Source organism: Pelophylax lessonae, assembly GCF_965119305.1.
Source record: "Pelophylax lessonae genome assembly, chromosome: 6".
In the NCBI taxonomy this organism is placed as follows: domain Eukaryota; kingdom Metazoa; phylum Chordata; class Amphibia; order Anura; family Ranidae; genus Pelophylax; species Pelophylax lessonae.
The window spans coordinates 115,275,443-115,294,387 of record NC_138773.1 but is presented as its reverse complement, the minus strand read 5'-3'; the positions used below and the strand labels follow the sequence as shown (position 1 = coordinate 115,294,387).

Below are 18,945 nucleotides of genomic sequence, written 5' to 3'. Positions count from 1 at the left end.
AGGCACGTCTGCTCAGGTCGCCATCTTGGACACGCCCCCATACCAAAATGTTTGAATCAACACTCTGCACACTGTTATACACTCTTAAACATTCCTAGCAAACTTTACATAAAAATAGGGACTTCACATATATTGTATTGGTAGCAGCGGCTACCGATAATCGCAAGAGAATCCGGCAGGCTGGCTGTACCCAAGTTGATCGATCAATCAACTTGGTACATTCAGCCTGCCCAATAATTCTTTCGAATCTCTTAAATGCAAAAAAAAATAAAAAATGTGGCAGGGGTTAAAACCATCCCTTGCTCTGTCCAAAATGAAAAAAAAGGTTTTGCCTATAGTTCTACTTTAAAGTGGCGGTAAACCCTCTTATATACCCAGTGAAGTAAAAGCTTCAGATGATAGAAAAATAAACAAATCCTCCAAAATCGATTTTACTTGTTCATCTGCAGTCTTCAAAAGTGCTGAATCCTTCTGCATCTGTGAGGAGCACAGAGGAGGAGGTGGAGAGCTGCAGTTACAGTGTGTGAGAGCTGATTGGAGGAAAAGGACACACTCCCTTCAAAGACAGATACGGAGCTGTGTCCTGAATAGACAAGCTGTGTGCTCAGCTCCCTCCCCTGTCCCAAATTTATCTTATGAGTCAGGAAAACTGCTCAGAAGTGACTCAAACTTATACCAGAGGATGCATCAGAGAGAAACGCCACTTAGAGCTTTGGAGATAGACAAGTAAACACTACAGATATACTGTATATGCTTAGTTCAGATTTCATGACTGAGGTTTACAATCATTTTAAGGTATAAAAAAACTTCTGTGATGTAGTACTACGTCGCTCCCCCCCTACAGGCTCCTGGGCGAGCGAAGTAGGGGCTTACCGCCGCAGTAAATGTACTTGCGGCGGTCGGCAAGTGGTTAATGCATTCCATGCTTTAAGTTAAAAAGCCTTTTGTGTGTAGCTGCCCCCTAATACTTACCTGAGACCCATCTCTATCCAGGAGTCCCTCGGCCATCCTCCTGATTGGCTGAAACACAGCTGTGGTGCCATTGGCTCCTGCAGCTGTCAATCAAAGTCAGTTAGCCAATCAGGGGAGAGAGGGCAGAGCCAAACTGCAGCTATGTGTCTAAATGGTCACATGGAGCCGCAGCTAGGCTCGGATGCCCCCATAGTAAGCTGCTTGCTATGGGGGCACTCAACAGGAGGGAAGGGCCGGGAGCAGCAAAGAAGGACCCGAGAAGAGGAAGATCCAGGCTGCACTGTGCAAAACCACCGCACAGAGCAGGTAAATATAACACATTTGTTAATTTAAAAAAAAAAACAAACAAGACTTTACAATCCCTTTAAGCTGTCCAGTATTCAAATCCAGAGACAACATTCCAGAACTAAAGAGCCAACAGCTGCAACTTCCCAGCTGTCATCTATACATATCTAGTGTGCCCTGCTCTGATTAGAAGTGAGCAAGTCATGTGACCTCCCCTGTGCTGGGACAGTCAGCAGCAGCCGGTCACGTGACCATCCCTTCCCTCAGCTTCCTGCAGTAGTATCACTCGGGTTAGTTGTTTTTGTCCGCTCGGTGTAGACTCCGCCCCCCCACCCAGCCGCCTGAGCTCCGGGGGAGAAGGAGGAGGAGTCAGAGCTGTGTGCGCATGGCAAGCTGTGACCAGGCTGAGGAGAAAAGAGGAAGCCAGGCACAGAACTGTGACACTCAGGTAATGACTCTGAATCTCACCCTAATCCTCAGCTGGGTTATTACGTCATCTTACTGCGATCAGTGAGCGCCCCATCAGTGTCCCCCGTGCGCCTCACACACTGGACACTCAGTTCTAGTAACAGTACATATTCCTTTCAGATACACTGTGTGTGTATGGGGGGTAGGCAGAGCCTGTCCTCTATATATTGTATATGAAGTGTCTATGGGGGACTCCTCATTCCTGAGGTGTGGAGGGGACATTCTATAAATACTCCTGGCTCAGGTCATGTCCCATGGCTTGAGGGGTGCTGCTGGCCTTCACCTGTCTGCATGGAGTGTATGGAAGCTTCTGCTGAACAACTGCTACAGATGGCTTCATATTTATCATTACAGAATATATATATATATATATAGTATGGGTGTACATTCATAGCAGGCTCTGTCCTCAATCTAAGGTCCCCATATAACTTTCAAACATACACTTTATTATACAGGATTTGTATAGTGCCGACAGTTTGCACAGTGCTTTACAACTTGAGGGTAGACGGTGCAACTGCAATACACTTAGTGCCGGTGTTCTAAAATTTAGTCGGACCCGTGAAAATTCCGGACCCTCGTCACTTTCGGGGACGCTCCGTCACCACCAGCTGCTGCGAGCCCAGGTGCGCATGCGCACAAGGCATTTTCAAGGTCCGATAAAATTCTAAGACTTACGAACAGCTGACTGAGAGGAGGAGGGGCTGAGGTGGGACGCATACACCGCCGTGGGAAAATGTTGCAACACCGCCGCTTCATCGAGCAAGGAACAATAAAAAATGTTTAGTATTTCTTATTTTTTTTTTATTATTACTATTTAGTATGAGTATTCACTTCCTTCCCGCCTCCTCTAAGTCAGCTCTGCAACATGTTCCTTGCTCGATGACGCGGCGGTGTTGTAACATTTTCCCGCGGCGGTGTGTGCGTCCCACCTCAGCCCCTCCTCCTCTCAGTCAGCTGTTCGTAAGTCTTAGAATTTTATCGGACCTTGAAAATGCCTTGTGCGCATGCGCACCTGGGCTCGCATCAGCTGGGTTATGACGTAGCGTAACCGGAAGTGACGAGGGTCCGGAATTTTCACGGGTCCGACTAAATTTTAGAACACCGGTTCACACTTCCGCGTTTGCGGAGATCGCATGTAATTCGGAGCGCACTGCTCCTAATTACATGCGATCTGATGTGCGGATGCGAGTTCAGCCATACGCTTTGTATGGCTGAATTTCGCACTGTATCCTTAGCAAACACGCACATGAGGCTTTTTTTCGAGCTACAGTAGAATCGGATCGCATGGTGGTTCACACTTGTGCGATCCGATTCTGTGCGTACTTGTAGATCGCACTGCGATATGCGATCGCAACTGGGGGTGTCAACTTTTAATTGACACCCCTGCGTATCGCATATGGCAGTGTGAACTGCCAGATGTGCGGATGTGATGCGGGAACACGCTGCATATTCGCAGCGTTCCCGCATCGCAGAAGTGTGAACCTGCACTAAAAGGACCTGTTCACACCTGAGCGTTTTTCAGCTCGTAAAATGCTCATCTCTGACGTCTCAAAACGCCCAACAACCAAAATCTCATTCATTTCAATGGTCCCTGTTCACATATGAACGTTTTGTGGCCGGAAGCAAAACGCCTGAAGCTCAAAAAAGTACATGAGCTTCTTTTCTGGCAGTTCACAAGCATTTTTCTTAGTCAATGCCTGCCTCCAAACACCTGCAAAAAAACGCCTGAAAAACACCCAAAAAAATGCCTGAATACAGTAGGAATCAGAGGGTCCTGCTTGTTAGAGCTTACAATCTAGGACCAGCAACCTACCAGCATGTGCTTGGAGTGTGGAAGGAAACCGGAGTACCTGGAGGAAACTAGGGATCAACTGATTATCGGCAAAGCCAATATATCGAGGGCCGATCTGCACTTTCCCCAATATATCAGAATCGGCCACCAAGGTGACCGATATTGCCGATATTTTGGAAAGTGCATGTCCTGCGCTGATGCCTACAGCTAGAGGCAACACTCCGGTACCAGCCGAATGTCGGCTGTCTTGTAATGACAATCGATGCGGCTGAGAAGCCACTTGGCTGTTATTACAAGGAGCGGGAGGGGACGCCCCCCCTTCCGCGGCTCGCTCGGATCTCCCGTCCCACTGGTAGACACGGGCAACCATCCTGCACGGCCGCCGAAGAGAAGACCCGATCAAAGCCGCATTCGGCTCTGATCAGGGCTCCATGTAAAAACCCAGAAGTGATGTCATGACATCACTTCCGGGTACTCGGCGCCAAATTAAAAAAAAGTACAGCATTCAAAACAGCCAAACTTGGCGTTTTGAATGTTTTTAAGTGCAGAGGAAGGGTTTGGGGTCTTTAAGACCTCCAGATCCCTCCACCAGAGTACCTGTAAAAAAAAAAAAAAAAATGTTAATGTACAAAAATATCGGCCGATACCGATATGTGATGACCAAAATATCGGTATCGGCAATAAAAAAACGATATCAGTCGATCACTAGAGGACACCCACACATGCACAAGGAAAACATGCAAACTCCATGCTGTCCCATTGGGGAGATTTTTCTTTCACTTCCTGTCCTGTAACCAAAACAGGAAGTGAGTGGAAATCTCTAGTTGTCACTAAAACTAGGGTCCCCATTGGAAGTTTTCGTCCCTATTACTGTTCTGGTATGGAATAAAAGAAAAAAAAATGCAGGGCTCTGATAAAATAGCAACTGAGGGCCGGTTTTCACAATATATTGCGATGTGCGATCCTGTGCAATTTAAATGCGACTTGGACGCAGTGCAATTTCAGCCCATTCATTTGAATAGAATGAAATCGCACCAAACAGCATCGAGAGAAGTGCATGCACTTCTATAAAAAGCACACTGCAACTGCATGGTACTATTGCGTTTGCGTGTGGGTTGTCATTGTTAACACTGACACCCGCTGAAGATCACAATTGCAGTGCATTATGAACACGGCTCATGAAGCGTGCAGGGAATGCAGCATTTTCCGCATCACATTCTGGTGTGAACTGGCTCTGGAAATGATACCATCAAGTGCAACATATGCAATATGGAGATCCTGTAACAGGTAGTGTAGAGATGGGTCACCACGCTGGCTTGTAGGTGTATTGGCCCAGGTGCAATCCCATGAAAAAAAAGTACGTAGAATGTGCAGCAGCTTCACTCAGAATGTGGAAATCCTAATAAAGTGACTCCAAGATTACTAAAAAACTCAAAACATAGAAAATAAATGTCCAAAACCAATTCCTATGCATTACAACAATGTTCAAGACATACAGTATCTCACAAAAGTGAGTACACCCCTCACATTTTTATAAACATGTTATTATATCTTTTCATGTGACAACACTGAAGAAATGACACTTTGCTACAATGTAAAGTAGTGAGTGTACAGCTTGTATAACAGTGTAAATTTGCTGTCCCCTCAAAATAACTCAACACACAGCCATAAATGTCTAAACCACTGGCAACAAAAGTGAGTACACCCCCTAGGTGAAAATGTCCAAATTGGGCCCAAAGTGTCAATATTTTGTGTGGCCACCATTATTTTCCAGCACTGCCTTAACCCTCTTGGGCATGGAGTTCACCAGAGCTTCACAGGTTGGCACTGGAGTCCTTTTCCACTCCTCCATGACGACATCACGGAGCTGGTGGATGTTAGAGATCTTGTGCTCCTCCACCTTGCCCTGCGGATGTTCAATAGGGTTTAGGTCTGGAGACATGCTTTGCCAGTCCATCACATTTACCCTCAGCTTCTTTAGAAAGGCAGTGGTCATCTTGGAGGTGTATTTGGGGTCGTTATCATGTTGGAATACTGCCCTACGGACCAGTCTCCAAAGGAAGGGGATCATGCTCTGCTTCAGTATGTCACAGTACATGTTGGCATTCATGGTTCCCTCAATGAACTGTAGCTCCACAGTGCCGGCAGCACTCATGCAGCCCCAGACCCTCCCACCACCATGCTTGACTGTAGGCAAGACACACTTGTCTTTGTACTCCTCACCTGGTTGCCGCCACACATGCTTGACACCATCTGAACCAAATAAGTTTATCTTGGTCTCATCAGACCACAGGACATGGTTCCAGTAATCCATGTGCTTCGTATGCTTGTCTTCAGCAAACTGCGAGATTTCTTGTGCCTCATTTTTTTAAGAGGCTTCTTTCTTGGATGACAGCCATGCAGACCAATTTGATGCAGTGTGCGGCGTATAGTCTGAGCACTGACAGGCTGACCCCCCAGCTCTTTAACCTTTGCAGCAATGCTGGCAACACTCATACGTCTATTTCCCAAAGACAACCTCTGGATATGATGCTGAGCATGTGCACTCAACTTAACTTAAAAAAAAAATGGCCTGGTTATGAAAGGGGGGGGGGGTAAATCTTCCAGAGATTAAATGGTAACCATGAATTAGAAAGCTTTTCATTATTTATGTCTATTAGGATAATCTTAGCAGGTTTAGAGCAGAACTCCAGACAGAACAAGTTTGTGATATGTTTTGTGTACAATAAAGTTCCCTGTAATCATGTGTGTCCTACATGTGGATCACTGCTGTGTAGCGTATAAATCATTTTCATTCATTCCAGAAAATAGAGCAATCACTATACTTCTGGTGCTGCTCTCTCATATGGGAAGGAAATCTGCCACTTACCCTCCCTTTCCTCTTCCCCTTGTTCATTCACTGAATAGAATAAAAGGGGAGAGGAGGGGCAGATAAATAATAGGGCCCCTAACTGTATGAGAGCCATAGAGTCATGAGTAAGCGCTAGTTGTGTGGACTGATCCCTGCTCCCACAGTATCTTGTTTGTTTTTAATACTGACAATGAAGCTTGTTGGATCCAATTTGTTTGGGTTCTTTCACACGAGCGATCCGATCAGATCTGCCTGTCAGTTTTTTAGGCAGATCTTATCGGATCCTTCATGCATCCCTATAGGGCAGCGGATGTCAGCGGAGACATGTCCGCTGACACCCGCTGCCATCTGCATCCGATCCTGTCCATGAAATCCGGACAGGTGGAAACCCTATTTTCCATCCATCCAGGGGATCCGATGGGATCGTATGAGAGCGGACAGGCGGTCCGCTCTCATCCGATTCCCCCATAGAGAGCAGCGGGGCTCTGACACCTGGCACACAGAGCAGAGAGGGAGCTGCCACCTGCCTGCTCAGTGGGGATCTGTGTATCGATCCCCCGCTGAGCAGCACGGAGTCCACCGACGGAGGTAGACCGTGGCAAAGGAGCCTTACTGTCGCATGAAGAAATTCGATTTTTTTTTCAATTTTTTTATTGGATAGGTTTTATAGCAGAAAGTAAAATATATATATATATATATATATATTTTTTTTCAAAATTGTCTGCCTTTTTTTGTTTATAGCATAAAAACTAAAAAATGCAGATGTATTGAGCCATTGCGTGTATTTTGTGAACAGAGTACAAGACATTCTTTGAATGGACAAGAGGAAAGAGTGAGAGGAAAGGGAGAGCCACAGATCCATAAGTGCCGCACTAGCCGTAGTTTCCAGCATAAACAAAATATTTTTTTACACTACACAGCAGCATGCTGGACGTAGGATATACATTGTTACTGGTAACTTTGTTGTACACCCCACAATCCACAAAGCCATTCTGCCTAGCAATGTCGCAGTACCGCAAAAAGAATCGCAGATTGCCGCCGTTAGGCGTTAAAAAAAAAAAACAACAAAAATGACAAAAATCTTTCCCTTAGTTAGGAAACGCAATAACTTTTGCGCAAACCAAAATACGCTTTTGCGATTTTTTTTTTTACCAAACATCTGTAGCAGAAAACAAATTGGCCTAAAATGTTAAAAAATTTCGATTTTTAAATTTTTTTGGGGGAAATTTCATATAAAAAAATGTGAAAAATATTGTTATTTTTGCAAAATTGACGCTCTTTTTTTGTTTATAGCACAAAAAGTAAAAATCACACAGGTGATCAAATACCACCAAAAGAAAGCTCTGTTTGTGGGAAAAAAAAGACGTCAAATTCGTTTGGGTACAGCGTCGCACGACCGCGCAATTGTCCGTTAAAATCACGCAGTGCCAAATCGCAAAATAGGCCCTGGTTAGGGAGGGGGTAAAATCTTCAGGGGCTTAAGTGGTTAAACTCATTTTCAAAAAACAAACACTTGGCCATGAGAGCAAACGATAGTGCCATCATGTAATTTTTTGTTAGTTTTCCACATTTACCTAGTAGAAACAGTTTGGATGAGAAACTTAACATTTTAATTTATCGTGCGTTTTGCAGAAAATTTCCAATCTTGTCCTTCGTTTTTTAGTCTCAAAAATGTCACAACCGATTTACTGATTTGTGCCCATTAACTGGCCGAAAAAACAAACAAACTGTCCAAATGACCGAATGCACTGCAAGTGCAGTTGCACTAGATCTGGGGGAAGCTCTGATGATTTCTATCATCCAATCATGTGCAAACAAAAATGTTTTATTTTTCTTGCACGTTCCACTCAGAACTAAAGCAACTGCACTTGAAGTGTATTTGCGGGTTCACTCGCAGTGCACAGAATAGATAACTTTAGGCCCTGTTCACACCTGAGCATTTTTCAGCTTGTAAAACGCTCATCTCTGAAGTCTCAAAGCGCCCAATAAGCAAAATCCTATTCAGTTCAATGACCCCTGTTCACCTTTGAGCGTTTTGTCGCCTGAAGCTCAAATAAGTACATGAGCTTCTTTTTTGGCAGATTACAAGCATTTTTGTTAGATGTCAATGCCTGCCTCCAAACACCTGCAAAAAATGCCTGGAAAAACACCCGGAAAAAAAAAAACGCCACAAAAACGACAAAAAAAGTCTGAAAAGAAATGCCTGAAAAACGCCCAAAAAAACATACGAAAACAATACACTCAGGTGTGAATGGAGCCTTAGTAAATCAACCCAATGGAATATTATACATGCAGGCTGGAATTGCACTTTGGAATGTTAAAACTGATTTTTTTTCAGTGTGCGTTACAATATGCGTCTTTGCTGCTTTGCATGCAGGAGGATCTTAATCTATCTCATGCCCATTCGCTATACTGCCTTAAAGAGAAGAAAATCACATTTTACAGCTTTACCTTTAGTTTCTGTTGGATGTAAAATGCACTTTGATATGGTAAACTGTTGCAGTCTGCTTTCTTTAATGCATTGCAGTTCAGAGATCTTAAAGTTTATTTTCTGTGGTTTCCCTGAGATAGTTGGCTGTTGGTACCACTTTAAAACGCTTAGATGTTAACGCAGTTGAAAGGTCATGTCAGGTCATTTAGACTGACAGATGTAGTAATAGGATGTAGATTAAGGGAAAGCATCTGTTAGAATAGTGAGGTTAGTTAGCTACACATGTCATGATTTTATTCATCAAGCTCAACTGATGAATATGATAAAGTTGTCTTAGGTCCTTGAAAAATGTTATTTTTATGCTTCTCTTCTCTGAAGCGCAATACACGTTCAGGTCATGCGTCAGAGGTCATTAACAGGCAGTGAGAATGTGATGTGACACCTCCTTCCCAACTGTTTTAACCCCATTTTTGTTGACAAACGCGCTGCAACTGCGTACATTGTGGCGCTTCCCTTTTGTCTGAATGTGTCACATTTGGTGTGCTGCCTGGTTGCTGATCACTACATATTCGATAGACTTTGCTGCGGGCAAGAAGCAAAACATTGTGACTGCACCCCTGTCCATTGCCTATTGCAGGTAAAAACACCTTCAGCCTTTAGAACCTGTTTAAAACGCCTGGTGGACTTCCTCAGGAGCCAACAGCTGAGGGAGTCCAGGTGGTAGCTGAATCAGGAAGTTTTTGAGGCTCTCAGGCAGAGGTGGGGTACCCCGCAGGTAGATCTGTTTTCCACAAAGAAAAACACCAAGGTGCTGCTATTGCTATGGGAGTTACCCTATATTATCCCCCCCCCCCCCCACCTTGCTCCCAAGAGTGTTGGAGAAAGTTCCAGAAGGAAAGGACTTCATTGATCTTGGTCACTTCTCATTGGCCCAAGAGGACTTGGTTTTCAGTCCTGAATATAGTCTTCCTATATTCTTTGGTCGACTGTAAATAATGCAACACACACCTATGCACATCTAGGGTGTGAAACTTGCTCCTGCTCACTAGAAGAATTTGGACAAAAACTAGGCAAACTGATCTCCTGCCACCTAGGCCAATGACAAGTGCCCTGTGTGAATGCACCCTTAAAAGTAGACCCATTATTATGCACCCAAAAAATAATACATTAAGAAAGCTCATTTTTATTACGCACAAAGTTGAAATAATAATGTGTGTAAAATGAAAGCACATACAGAAAAAATGATTAGAACTTATCCGAAGGGTATGTTGCATGCCCAGTATAATCTTACCAACAGTTAAAGGGTTAGTTCACTGTTACCAAAAAACTGCAATGCAGATAAGGGGCATCTTTAGATAAAAACAAACTTTGCAGCTCTGAAAAAAGTTCAATAATACCCTCGCTATATGTGTAGGACATATATGTACCGCCTGAAGCCTGACTGGAATACTCCCAGGACATTGCTAAGTGAGACCTAGTCATTACAGCTCAACTCCTCCAGCACAGGAGTGAGCTTTCAAACACAGAGCTTAGAGCTGCTGCATCAGGGAAGAGGGGGCCTAAATCAGAGAAAAAGCTCGCTCCTGTGAGGGTGAATGTTAGCAGTAACAACTATGCCTTACTTACCAATGTCCTAGCAATGTCCTGGAAGTATTCCAGTCAGGCTTTGGAAGGTATGTCAATGGCCTACACCAGGGCTCGACAAACCCCATTGGTAACTGGAATTAGCGGCCTGGCGGCTGGGTTACCCTGCGGCAGGTGTCTTGTCGCCAGACATCCCAAGTCTCCATGCAGGCTGCGGCTCCCTGACACCCGCAAGTGCCGTGCCCGCATGTGGGAGACGCAGGAGACTTGCCAAGTCTGGCGAAAGAACAGTGTCTGTCAGCTGTGACAGAACGGAGCCAATGCTTCCTGTGTAGTTCCGGCTCCATCCTGTCACAGGCGGAGTGATATCAAATGCACCCTGCCTATGACAGGAGAGACACAGGAAGCATCCGCTCTGTATGCTTCCTACTCCGTGATCTCCGCCAGCATTTCCCTCCAGCAGTACCCGCAAGGAGTACCAGCCAATAGTACCTACAGCAGTACCAGCCTGCAATACCCACAAGGAATACCCACAGCAGTAATCACCAGCAGTACCCACAGCAGTAACCACCAGCAGTACCCTCCAGCAGTACTTGCCAGCAGTAAGTCACGTGCTATTGTAAATATCCCAGCATGTGCAGTGTTTCTGACTCCTACCATCGTGACCACTTCAAATCACTGAAGTGGTCATGGTGGTTGAAGTGTTCCTTTAATATCTTTTAGAAGAAGTAAACAAAGTACACACTGGTCAAATGCCAGGCAACATCAGCCGGTTCATTCAAAACTGGCCACCATTGGGCCCGTGTGTATGGCAGCTGGCCGGACAGAAGCCAGCCATTCGGCATGAGCGGGAAAAAAAAACTGGCTCCTAACTTTTTTAGCTGGGCTCTAGATCTCAAGCAAATTTGTCAAGCCCTGGCCTACACCTATAGCAAGGGCTCTATTCTATTTTTATCAAAACTGCACAGTTTGTTTTTATCTAGAGACGCCCCATACTTGCATAGGTAGGTTTTTTGGTAAAGGTGAACCAACCCTTTTACTACAACTCCAATTTTAAAAATGTTAGGATACTGTGTAAAATCTACATAAAAACACATTGATTTGCAAATCTCATAAACCCATGTTTTAATCACAATGCAAAATAGAAAATGTACCATTTTAAGAAAAAAATAGGGTAATTTTGAAATTGATGGCAGCAACACATTTCAAAAAGGATGGGGCAGGACCATGTTTACCATGGTGTAGCATTCACCTGTACTTTTAACAACACTCTGTCAACATCTGGGAACTGAGGAGACCAGTTGCTGGAATTTTGGGAGAGGAATGCTGTACTATCGTTGCCTGATATAGGATTCTAACAGCTCCACTGTCCTGGGTCTTTGTCATATGTTTTGTTTCAAGATGTGCCAAACATTTTTAGTTGGTGAAAGGTCTGGACTGAAGGCACGCTAGTTAATCCCCCGTACTATTCTTCGATGAAGCCCTACTGTCATGGATCAGTGTTTGCTCCTTCTGCATTTTTTTAAGTTTAACGCAGTGCATACTGAAATTGGAGTACAGTAACCCCCAGCATTGATGTCAGTGAGAGCAATAATAACCCCCAACACTGGTGTGAGTGAGCGCAATAATAATGCCCCTGGTGTCAGTACAATTAAACCCCCCCCCCCCTCCAGATTGTTGGTCAGTGGTAGTGCAGTTTATCCATCTTTCCCCTGCATTGTGGACTGGCAATGAAAATTAATCCCTTCCTCCTTATGTGTGTGAAATTTACTCCTTATCACTTACCCATCACATGCTCTCGTGTCGTTTTCACTCTCCCTAGGCTGGGGTTTTGCTTGTACTGTGGGTGGAGATAACGCCCTGCTGCCACTCTGCTTTCGTTGCGGGTCACACAGATGGCTGAGGGGCCACTTGCGGGCAGAGCGTTGAGCCTCGACTCATAGATGTATGCAGTATGTAGTTTAGCATTGTCCTACTGAAATATGCAAGGCCTTGCCTAAAAAAAGATGTAATCAGGATGGGAGCATTGATGGAGCCTTTCCAGGTGTGCAAGCTGCCTATTCCATATGTGCTTATGCACCCCCATACCATCAGAGGTGAAAGCTTTTGTATTGAGCGCTAATAACAAGCTGGAAGGTCCCTCTCTTTAGTCCGGAGGCCATGGTAACCCAAAGGAATGTCAAATCTCGATTTGTCTGACCACAGAAGAACTTTCCACTTTGCAATAGACCATTTTAAATGAGCTTTGGCCCAGAGAAGATGGGGGGCATTTCTGGATTATGTTCAGATATGGCTGCTTCTTTGTATGATAGAGCTTTACCTTGCATTTTTGGGTGGCACGGTGAACTGTGTTCACAGACTTTTTAGAAGTATTCCTGAGCCCATCAGTGATGTCCAACACAGAATCATGCCAGTTTTTAATGCAGTGCCGTCTGAGGGCCCGAAGATCATGGGCATCCAATATTGCTTTTCAGCCTTGTGCACAGAGAGTTCTCCATTCTCAGAACCTTTTGATGATATTATGTACTGTACATGATATAAAAAGGCTTTGCAATTTTACTTTGAGGAAAATCATTCTGAAATTGACAATTTTTAGACATAGCTTTTCACGGATTAATTAACCTCTGCCCATCTTTACTTATGAGACACTCTGACTCTCTAAGATGTTCTTTTTATACCCAATTATGTTTCTGACCTGTCCAATTAACCTATATCAAGTTACAAAATGTTCTTCCAGCTCTTCTTGTTAGAACCACTTACTTTGACAACTTTTTGTAGGTCTGTCCCAGTTGTGTTGCTGCCATTGTTTTTAGAATTACCTTATTTATTTCCTTAAAATTGTACTTTTTCTCAGTTTAAACATTTGATATTTTTTCTATTGTTAATAAGATATGGATTTATGAAATTTGCAAATCATTGCATACTGTTTTTATCTGGATTTTACACAGCATCACAGCTTTTTTATATTTGGGGTTGTATGTCTATAAAGACATAAGAGATGCAAATATATAAATTAATGATGTGAAAGTCTGAGGATGAGACTAGCCCTTAGCTTAACGTGATTCTCAAAATCAGGTTCTGCTTCTTCAGGATCACAGATGAGAAGTATATTATGAATTTTCATATTTGTGCTTAAAGGTCAAAGGTGACCATCATAAAATGTCTAGAGGGCAAGCCCTGTGAGTGACCAGATGGCATCAGGGGAGAAGGCAGAAAACACAACCACTTAATAGTTGAAATGCAGCTACAGTAGCGTTCTATACAAACACTCATGATAATGGGAGACACCACAGGCTGTCCAAGGCATCAGATACAAGGACTCTTAACAAATATATATCATAAGGGTAACCACAACAGCAGGGGCCACAAGGATCTTCCGTGTATTTGAGCAGAATCAGGGAAAACGAAGTTTGCTATCAAGGGCCAAAGATTATGCGGAATAATCCCCTCAAGGAGTAAACAGAAGCCTATGCTTCTTGGTGGTGGTGTTGCCCACCTTGTGGAAAGAGTCAACATACACTGCTTTCTGAGGAGTTCTGCCTCCTTGCCGAGTTAGGACAAACAGGAGGACCCAAAGTCAATAGACCAGTTGAACCTTAGATGGTACCTAAGGACATCCACATCTGGCCTTCAGCTTCACAATCGAAGACCGCAGACCAGTTATTTGAGCAATACCTACTTGCCCTCTGTAGAGAGGATGCAAAAAGCCATAGTATGACCTAAATGTGTTTGTTGGCCATGAGGAAATCCCAGGCAAATACGGAGCTGATGCCATAATGAACTGAAACTAGATAAACTGAACCAGCACCAGATTGGAGTACTGTGTATTAGTACCATAAAAACAATCCTGCTGCCCTTGTGACCTTTGAGACAGGCAGTGCGATTTTTGGGGGTAGTCTTCCCACTGTTTTGGGATATGTGTAATTGGAAACGGAATGTAGTGCTACAATCTCTGTATGTACAGTTGGTCCATTTGAGCATAATTCCATCGTAAGTGCTGTATGGGTGACCACACATGAAACCAAACATTGTCCTCTAGCAGTTTTAGAAGATGAAACGGAGGTGTCACCAGTACCTTAAAAAGTGCTTGAAGTGTTGTAGCTAAAGGTTTCTGTGGACAATTTTGGGACTGCCCAACTAAAAGATCACATTAATTTAAAAGCCAGGGAGAAAGTAATGCTGGCCATACACCTGCCGAAAAATAGTTAGAAAATCTGTCATTTGGTCCGATCGTCCGTTTTTCATCCAGTTAATGGGCACAAATAGAAAATCGTTTTCGACTTTTCTGAGCCGAAAAATCGAAGGAACAGTTTTGAAAATCTGCCGGCCGAACGATAAATTGAAAGGTTAATGTGTTTCTCGGCCGACCTGTTTGCACTAGGTATATGTAACAAACTGAATTAATTTATGTCCATTGAACGATTTATCGTTCGAAATTCGGTCATTACATGATGGCACGATCGTCTGCTCTCACGGCCGATTTTTCGATTTTTGAAAATGAGTTTGCCCGATATTTCGGCTAGTGTATGGCCAGCATAAAAGTAATACATGGAGAATCAATTCCTAAAAAGTTTCCTCCTATTGCTGTTAAACTGGATTTGTTTTATCAGGTTGACATAATAATTAAAAAGTCTATGGAGAAACCAGTAGGAGCCAAACCCTATAGAGGTTGCTTTTGAACGTCTCACCTAGGTCTGACTACAGCAGCCTGTTGCTTTTTATTCTTGTGGTCATGGATTATGCTACCTGCTATTTTGAGATGATCCCTTTAGGAAAAATAGCCTTTAAAATTCTAGCAAGAGAGTTGCTTCTAGTGTTTAGCCACAAGGATACCATGGATTTCCCTATGATATAATCTAATATCCTGAATTCTGGAGTTTATAAGGCAGGGGTCAGCAACCTGTAGATCGCGGTCTGGGCTTGCTGACCTGCCATCCCAGAGCATTAGAGTGCAATGCAGAGGGACTACTTGTAAAGTTGGAGCTGTAGTAGGGAGCAAGAGCCGCATAAGCTGATGCCTCCTCTGTAGCGCTGGCTCCTGTCCCATGTGGAGTGATACCAACTGCACTCCACCTCTTATCCTGACTAGCAGTCTCCAGAGTGGTGCCAGCAGCAGGAAAAAGAGATCTTCAGGTCAGTGTGAAGCAATACACTGGGGATAATAGTATAGGGCTGCTTTCACACTGATGTGCTGCGGTTTACCCACACCGCGGACACAGTGCAGTTTTCCTGCAGCTCTCCTGCGTGTATGCTGCGCTTAGCCATAGACTTCTGTTATATCCTGCGGGTTTGGGGCACTTTCTGAAAGCGCACCAAAACTCCTGAATGCACCACACCTGTGGGATATAATAGAAGTCTATGGCAAGGTGCAGCTAACTCAGGAAAGTCGCAGATGCGTTATAGAGGGGCCAGAACAGTAAGGGTTTATTTGCAGTTTGGGGGGTGGTAAAACCCATAGGTAAGACATGTTTTAATCACCCTTGCCCCAGCTCCCCCCCCCCCACTTTAGCAGCAGTGGCCAGGGATGTACATGTTGTTATACACCCTGTCATGGTTGGTGGGTGTAGCACCTGCCAAGCATGACCCATTCAAGTGAATGAAGCAAGTGCCCTGCAATGTTGTGCAGTACAGAAATTAAGAGTTAAAGCAGGCAGTGTTTTGCTTTTTAGCCATCTGCTTTAACCCCTTGTACCCCACAGAAGCAGGCAGTTGCAGGGCACTTGCAGAGTGGCCACATTTGCTTGGCAGCAGCACCCATCAGAAGCAACATGGGGCTTAGTTCCTGCTGCAGCATGTGTACACCTTTGGCTGCTGCCCCAGCAGCTAAAGGGGGTTGGGACTGGGGCTGGTTAACCTGCAATTCAATCACAGGGTTTTACTGCCCACCCCCCAACTTTACGTGTGAACGAACCCTAAGGGTGCCGCTGTTGAATGCAACTAAGGGCAAATTCACAAGTGCAGCAGGCACTGCTGTAGGGCTGCAACTAACGATTATTTTCATAATCGATTAGTTGGCCGATTATTGCTTCGATTAATCGACTAATCGGATAAAAACCTAAAAAAAAAAAAAAAAAGTGTACAATTTACTTAATATTCTTGAATATCTATATGTAGTGGTAAATATAACTATCCAGCTATATAGTTGGATATTTAATCCACTCTGAAACAGATATATGTATTATTAGAGGTTTAAATGTGGTACATATCAGACTCCGAGATCAATATTTTTAAAAGACCTAAAACACTGTTTTGCAAATTTTCAGACCGGATTTGTATATAATCATGATAGACTCCTTTATTAATAGGCAGGTTGTTTGATACAAGCTCCCTGTGCCTGCTGTCACTTATGCTGGTAATACACAAACTACATTTTTTTTAGAAAATTTTTAAAAACATTCATCCGATTTTTCTAACCATTAGTGTATATTGGTGTCCGGTGTCAACCACAGTGACAGGAAAATTTGAAGGAGCAGAATAGAAAACTTCTCGATCAAACAAATCTTCATATAGTGTATGTGGTTTTTGCTCAGAAGTTTTATTCATTTTAAAATTTATTGTTAAAAGCAAGTGGAATTTTCAAACAACACTCCTCCATTCAACAAATATACAATTCATTTTTGAACAAATATAGATGCAAATATTTTTGTCCAAAAATCCAATACATGTATGGGAAGCAGAAGACCTTTAGTAGCAGCAGCATGCTTATTTTTTTCATGTGTATGTATATAAAAAAAATATGCCCAGAAGTCGGATATGCAGGATATTTTAACTGGTAGTCAGACATGAAGGTATATGAAGGGTGGAGGGTGAAAATAACATTTATATATTAAAGTAGTACTAAAAGCTGAGACTTTTTTTTTTTCATGGATATAATAATTTAAATACAGTATAATGCACAATACTAGTAAACTTTTACTTTAAATGTAATTGTAATGCCTTATATCACCTCTAGTCTATTGGCCTCCACCTTCTCTGGGTTCAGATGCTCATCTTCCCTGCACAGAGCCCTTACAGTGATTGTAAACTTTTTGTGAATTTTTTCTTTTTAACAACAATCTTGTCATACCTATCCTCTCTGTGTAATGATTTTTCACAGAGCAGCACTGATTCTCCTCTTCTGCCCCCCCCCCCCCCCCCATGGCACCCCCAGCCCCTTCTGCCTTCAAAGTGCCCCTATAAGAAGCAGCAAAGTATAGTACTGTACAGAGTGTCCCTATAGCAAGGTTAAAAAACCTCTGCCTTTAGAATCACTTGGTTCCTTCTCTTGCCCAGGACTAAATTTCCCATGAGGCATTGCTCCTCACACATTCACAAGTTCTCTGTCATCTACTGACATGTATGGATGGTTTACTGAGCTGTATGTGTGCTGCACTGTATTTTCTGATATGTAAACAAATAATGCATTCTGTATGAAGGACAACTAATCGGCTGACGATTAATCGATTACGAAAATAGTTGACAACTATTTTCATAATCGATTAGTTGACGATTATAATCGATGAATCGATTAGTTGTTTCAGCCCTACACTGCTGCTCCTCTAAAAAGCGATCTGAGCGTGCTTGACAGGTGGTGAGGAGGCGATATGTTGCTTCCTCACCACCTGATTTAAACCCATGATTGCAATTTGAGGTAAAATCAGGTGTGTGGGGGGGGGAGACATTGTGCCCGGTGATCTTTGAATTCTTCCATGTTGTTGTTGTTCAGGTAGATCTCCACCTCTTCGAGGGTTGCCGACCCCTGCTATGCCATCTGCCATAGAAAATGTTTTTTTTTTTTTTTTTGCCTTTTCTGTGAAAGTAAATTAAGCAATTTTCTTTGTTGAAATGTAGTTGTTTTTACTTATTTTACAAGGCCCAGTCTCTATTACACTTTGAAAAGGGATATTCATCAAGCTTGGTACCTTATTGAACTTATGGAAGTCATTGCAGAATCTCAGTGAATAATGTGGCTTGGGGGACCAATACCATGGGGCTATACCTCTCCAGCTTGGACTTTTATCACCACCAAGTGTAGCAATCTTTTAACTTTCCATCTTTGTTTCTGGGCATTTGTACAACCATAGCCATGTTGGGTCTGCACAGAACTCTTACCCCCAAATTCTGCAGAAAATCTGCTTTTAGCTTTTTCTTTCTAAGAGGCTCCAGACAAAAAGGGAATTAAAAGTAAAAATCTAAAATTGTTCCTTGCACAACGTAGGTTTGTTTTACTTATTTTTGTGTAGTAAATCAACTATAAAATATCTAGTCAGTAGAATGTTTTTATATCCGGTTTGCCTGATTGGAATATATATTATGGTCATGTGTTTGTTTTTGGAACTTCCATATAAAATATTAGAATAGCTAGAGTTGGAGACTTCAATATTTCAAAATTTAGTAAATGAAAAATGATTTGTTTTAAAAACCACTGAATCATAGACAGGCTTTTTGTAGTTCTCAGAAAATGATGTCTTGTTTATTTTTAATGTGCCAAGATCTGCAGCCTTCAGTAGAGTCTTGCTTTGCTTCATTTATTCTCTGTACTGAAAACAAGCGAATAGCCCATCAGGGAGTGAGTATCCCTCT

General features: G+C 43.1%; 1 protein-coding gene across 3 annotated transcripts in view; it reads left to right on the top strand.

Moving 5' to 3' along the window:
• The first annotated feature begins 1,655 nt into the window (after positions 1 to 1,655).
• Positions 1,656 to 18,945, top strand: part of MRTFB (myocardin related transcription factor B) — a 496,818-nt gene continuing 479,528 nt past the window's right edge. Inside the window, exon 1 of one of the 3 annotated variants that reach the window (XM_082260025.1) lies at positions 1,656 to 1,705. The gene's annotated coding sequence lies outside the window, so the exon portion shown is untranslated. The remainder of the gene's footprint in view (positions 1,706 to 18,945) is intronic. The other 2 variants (XM_082260028.1, XM_082260026.1) reach the window with 2 other exon arrangements.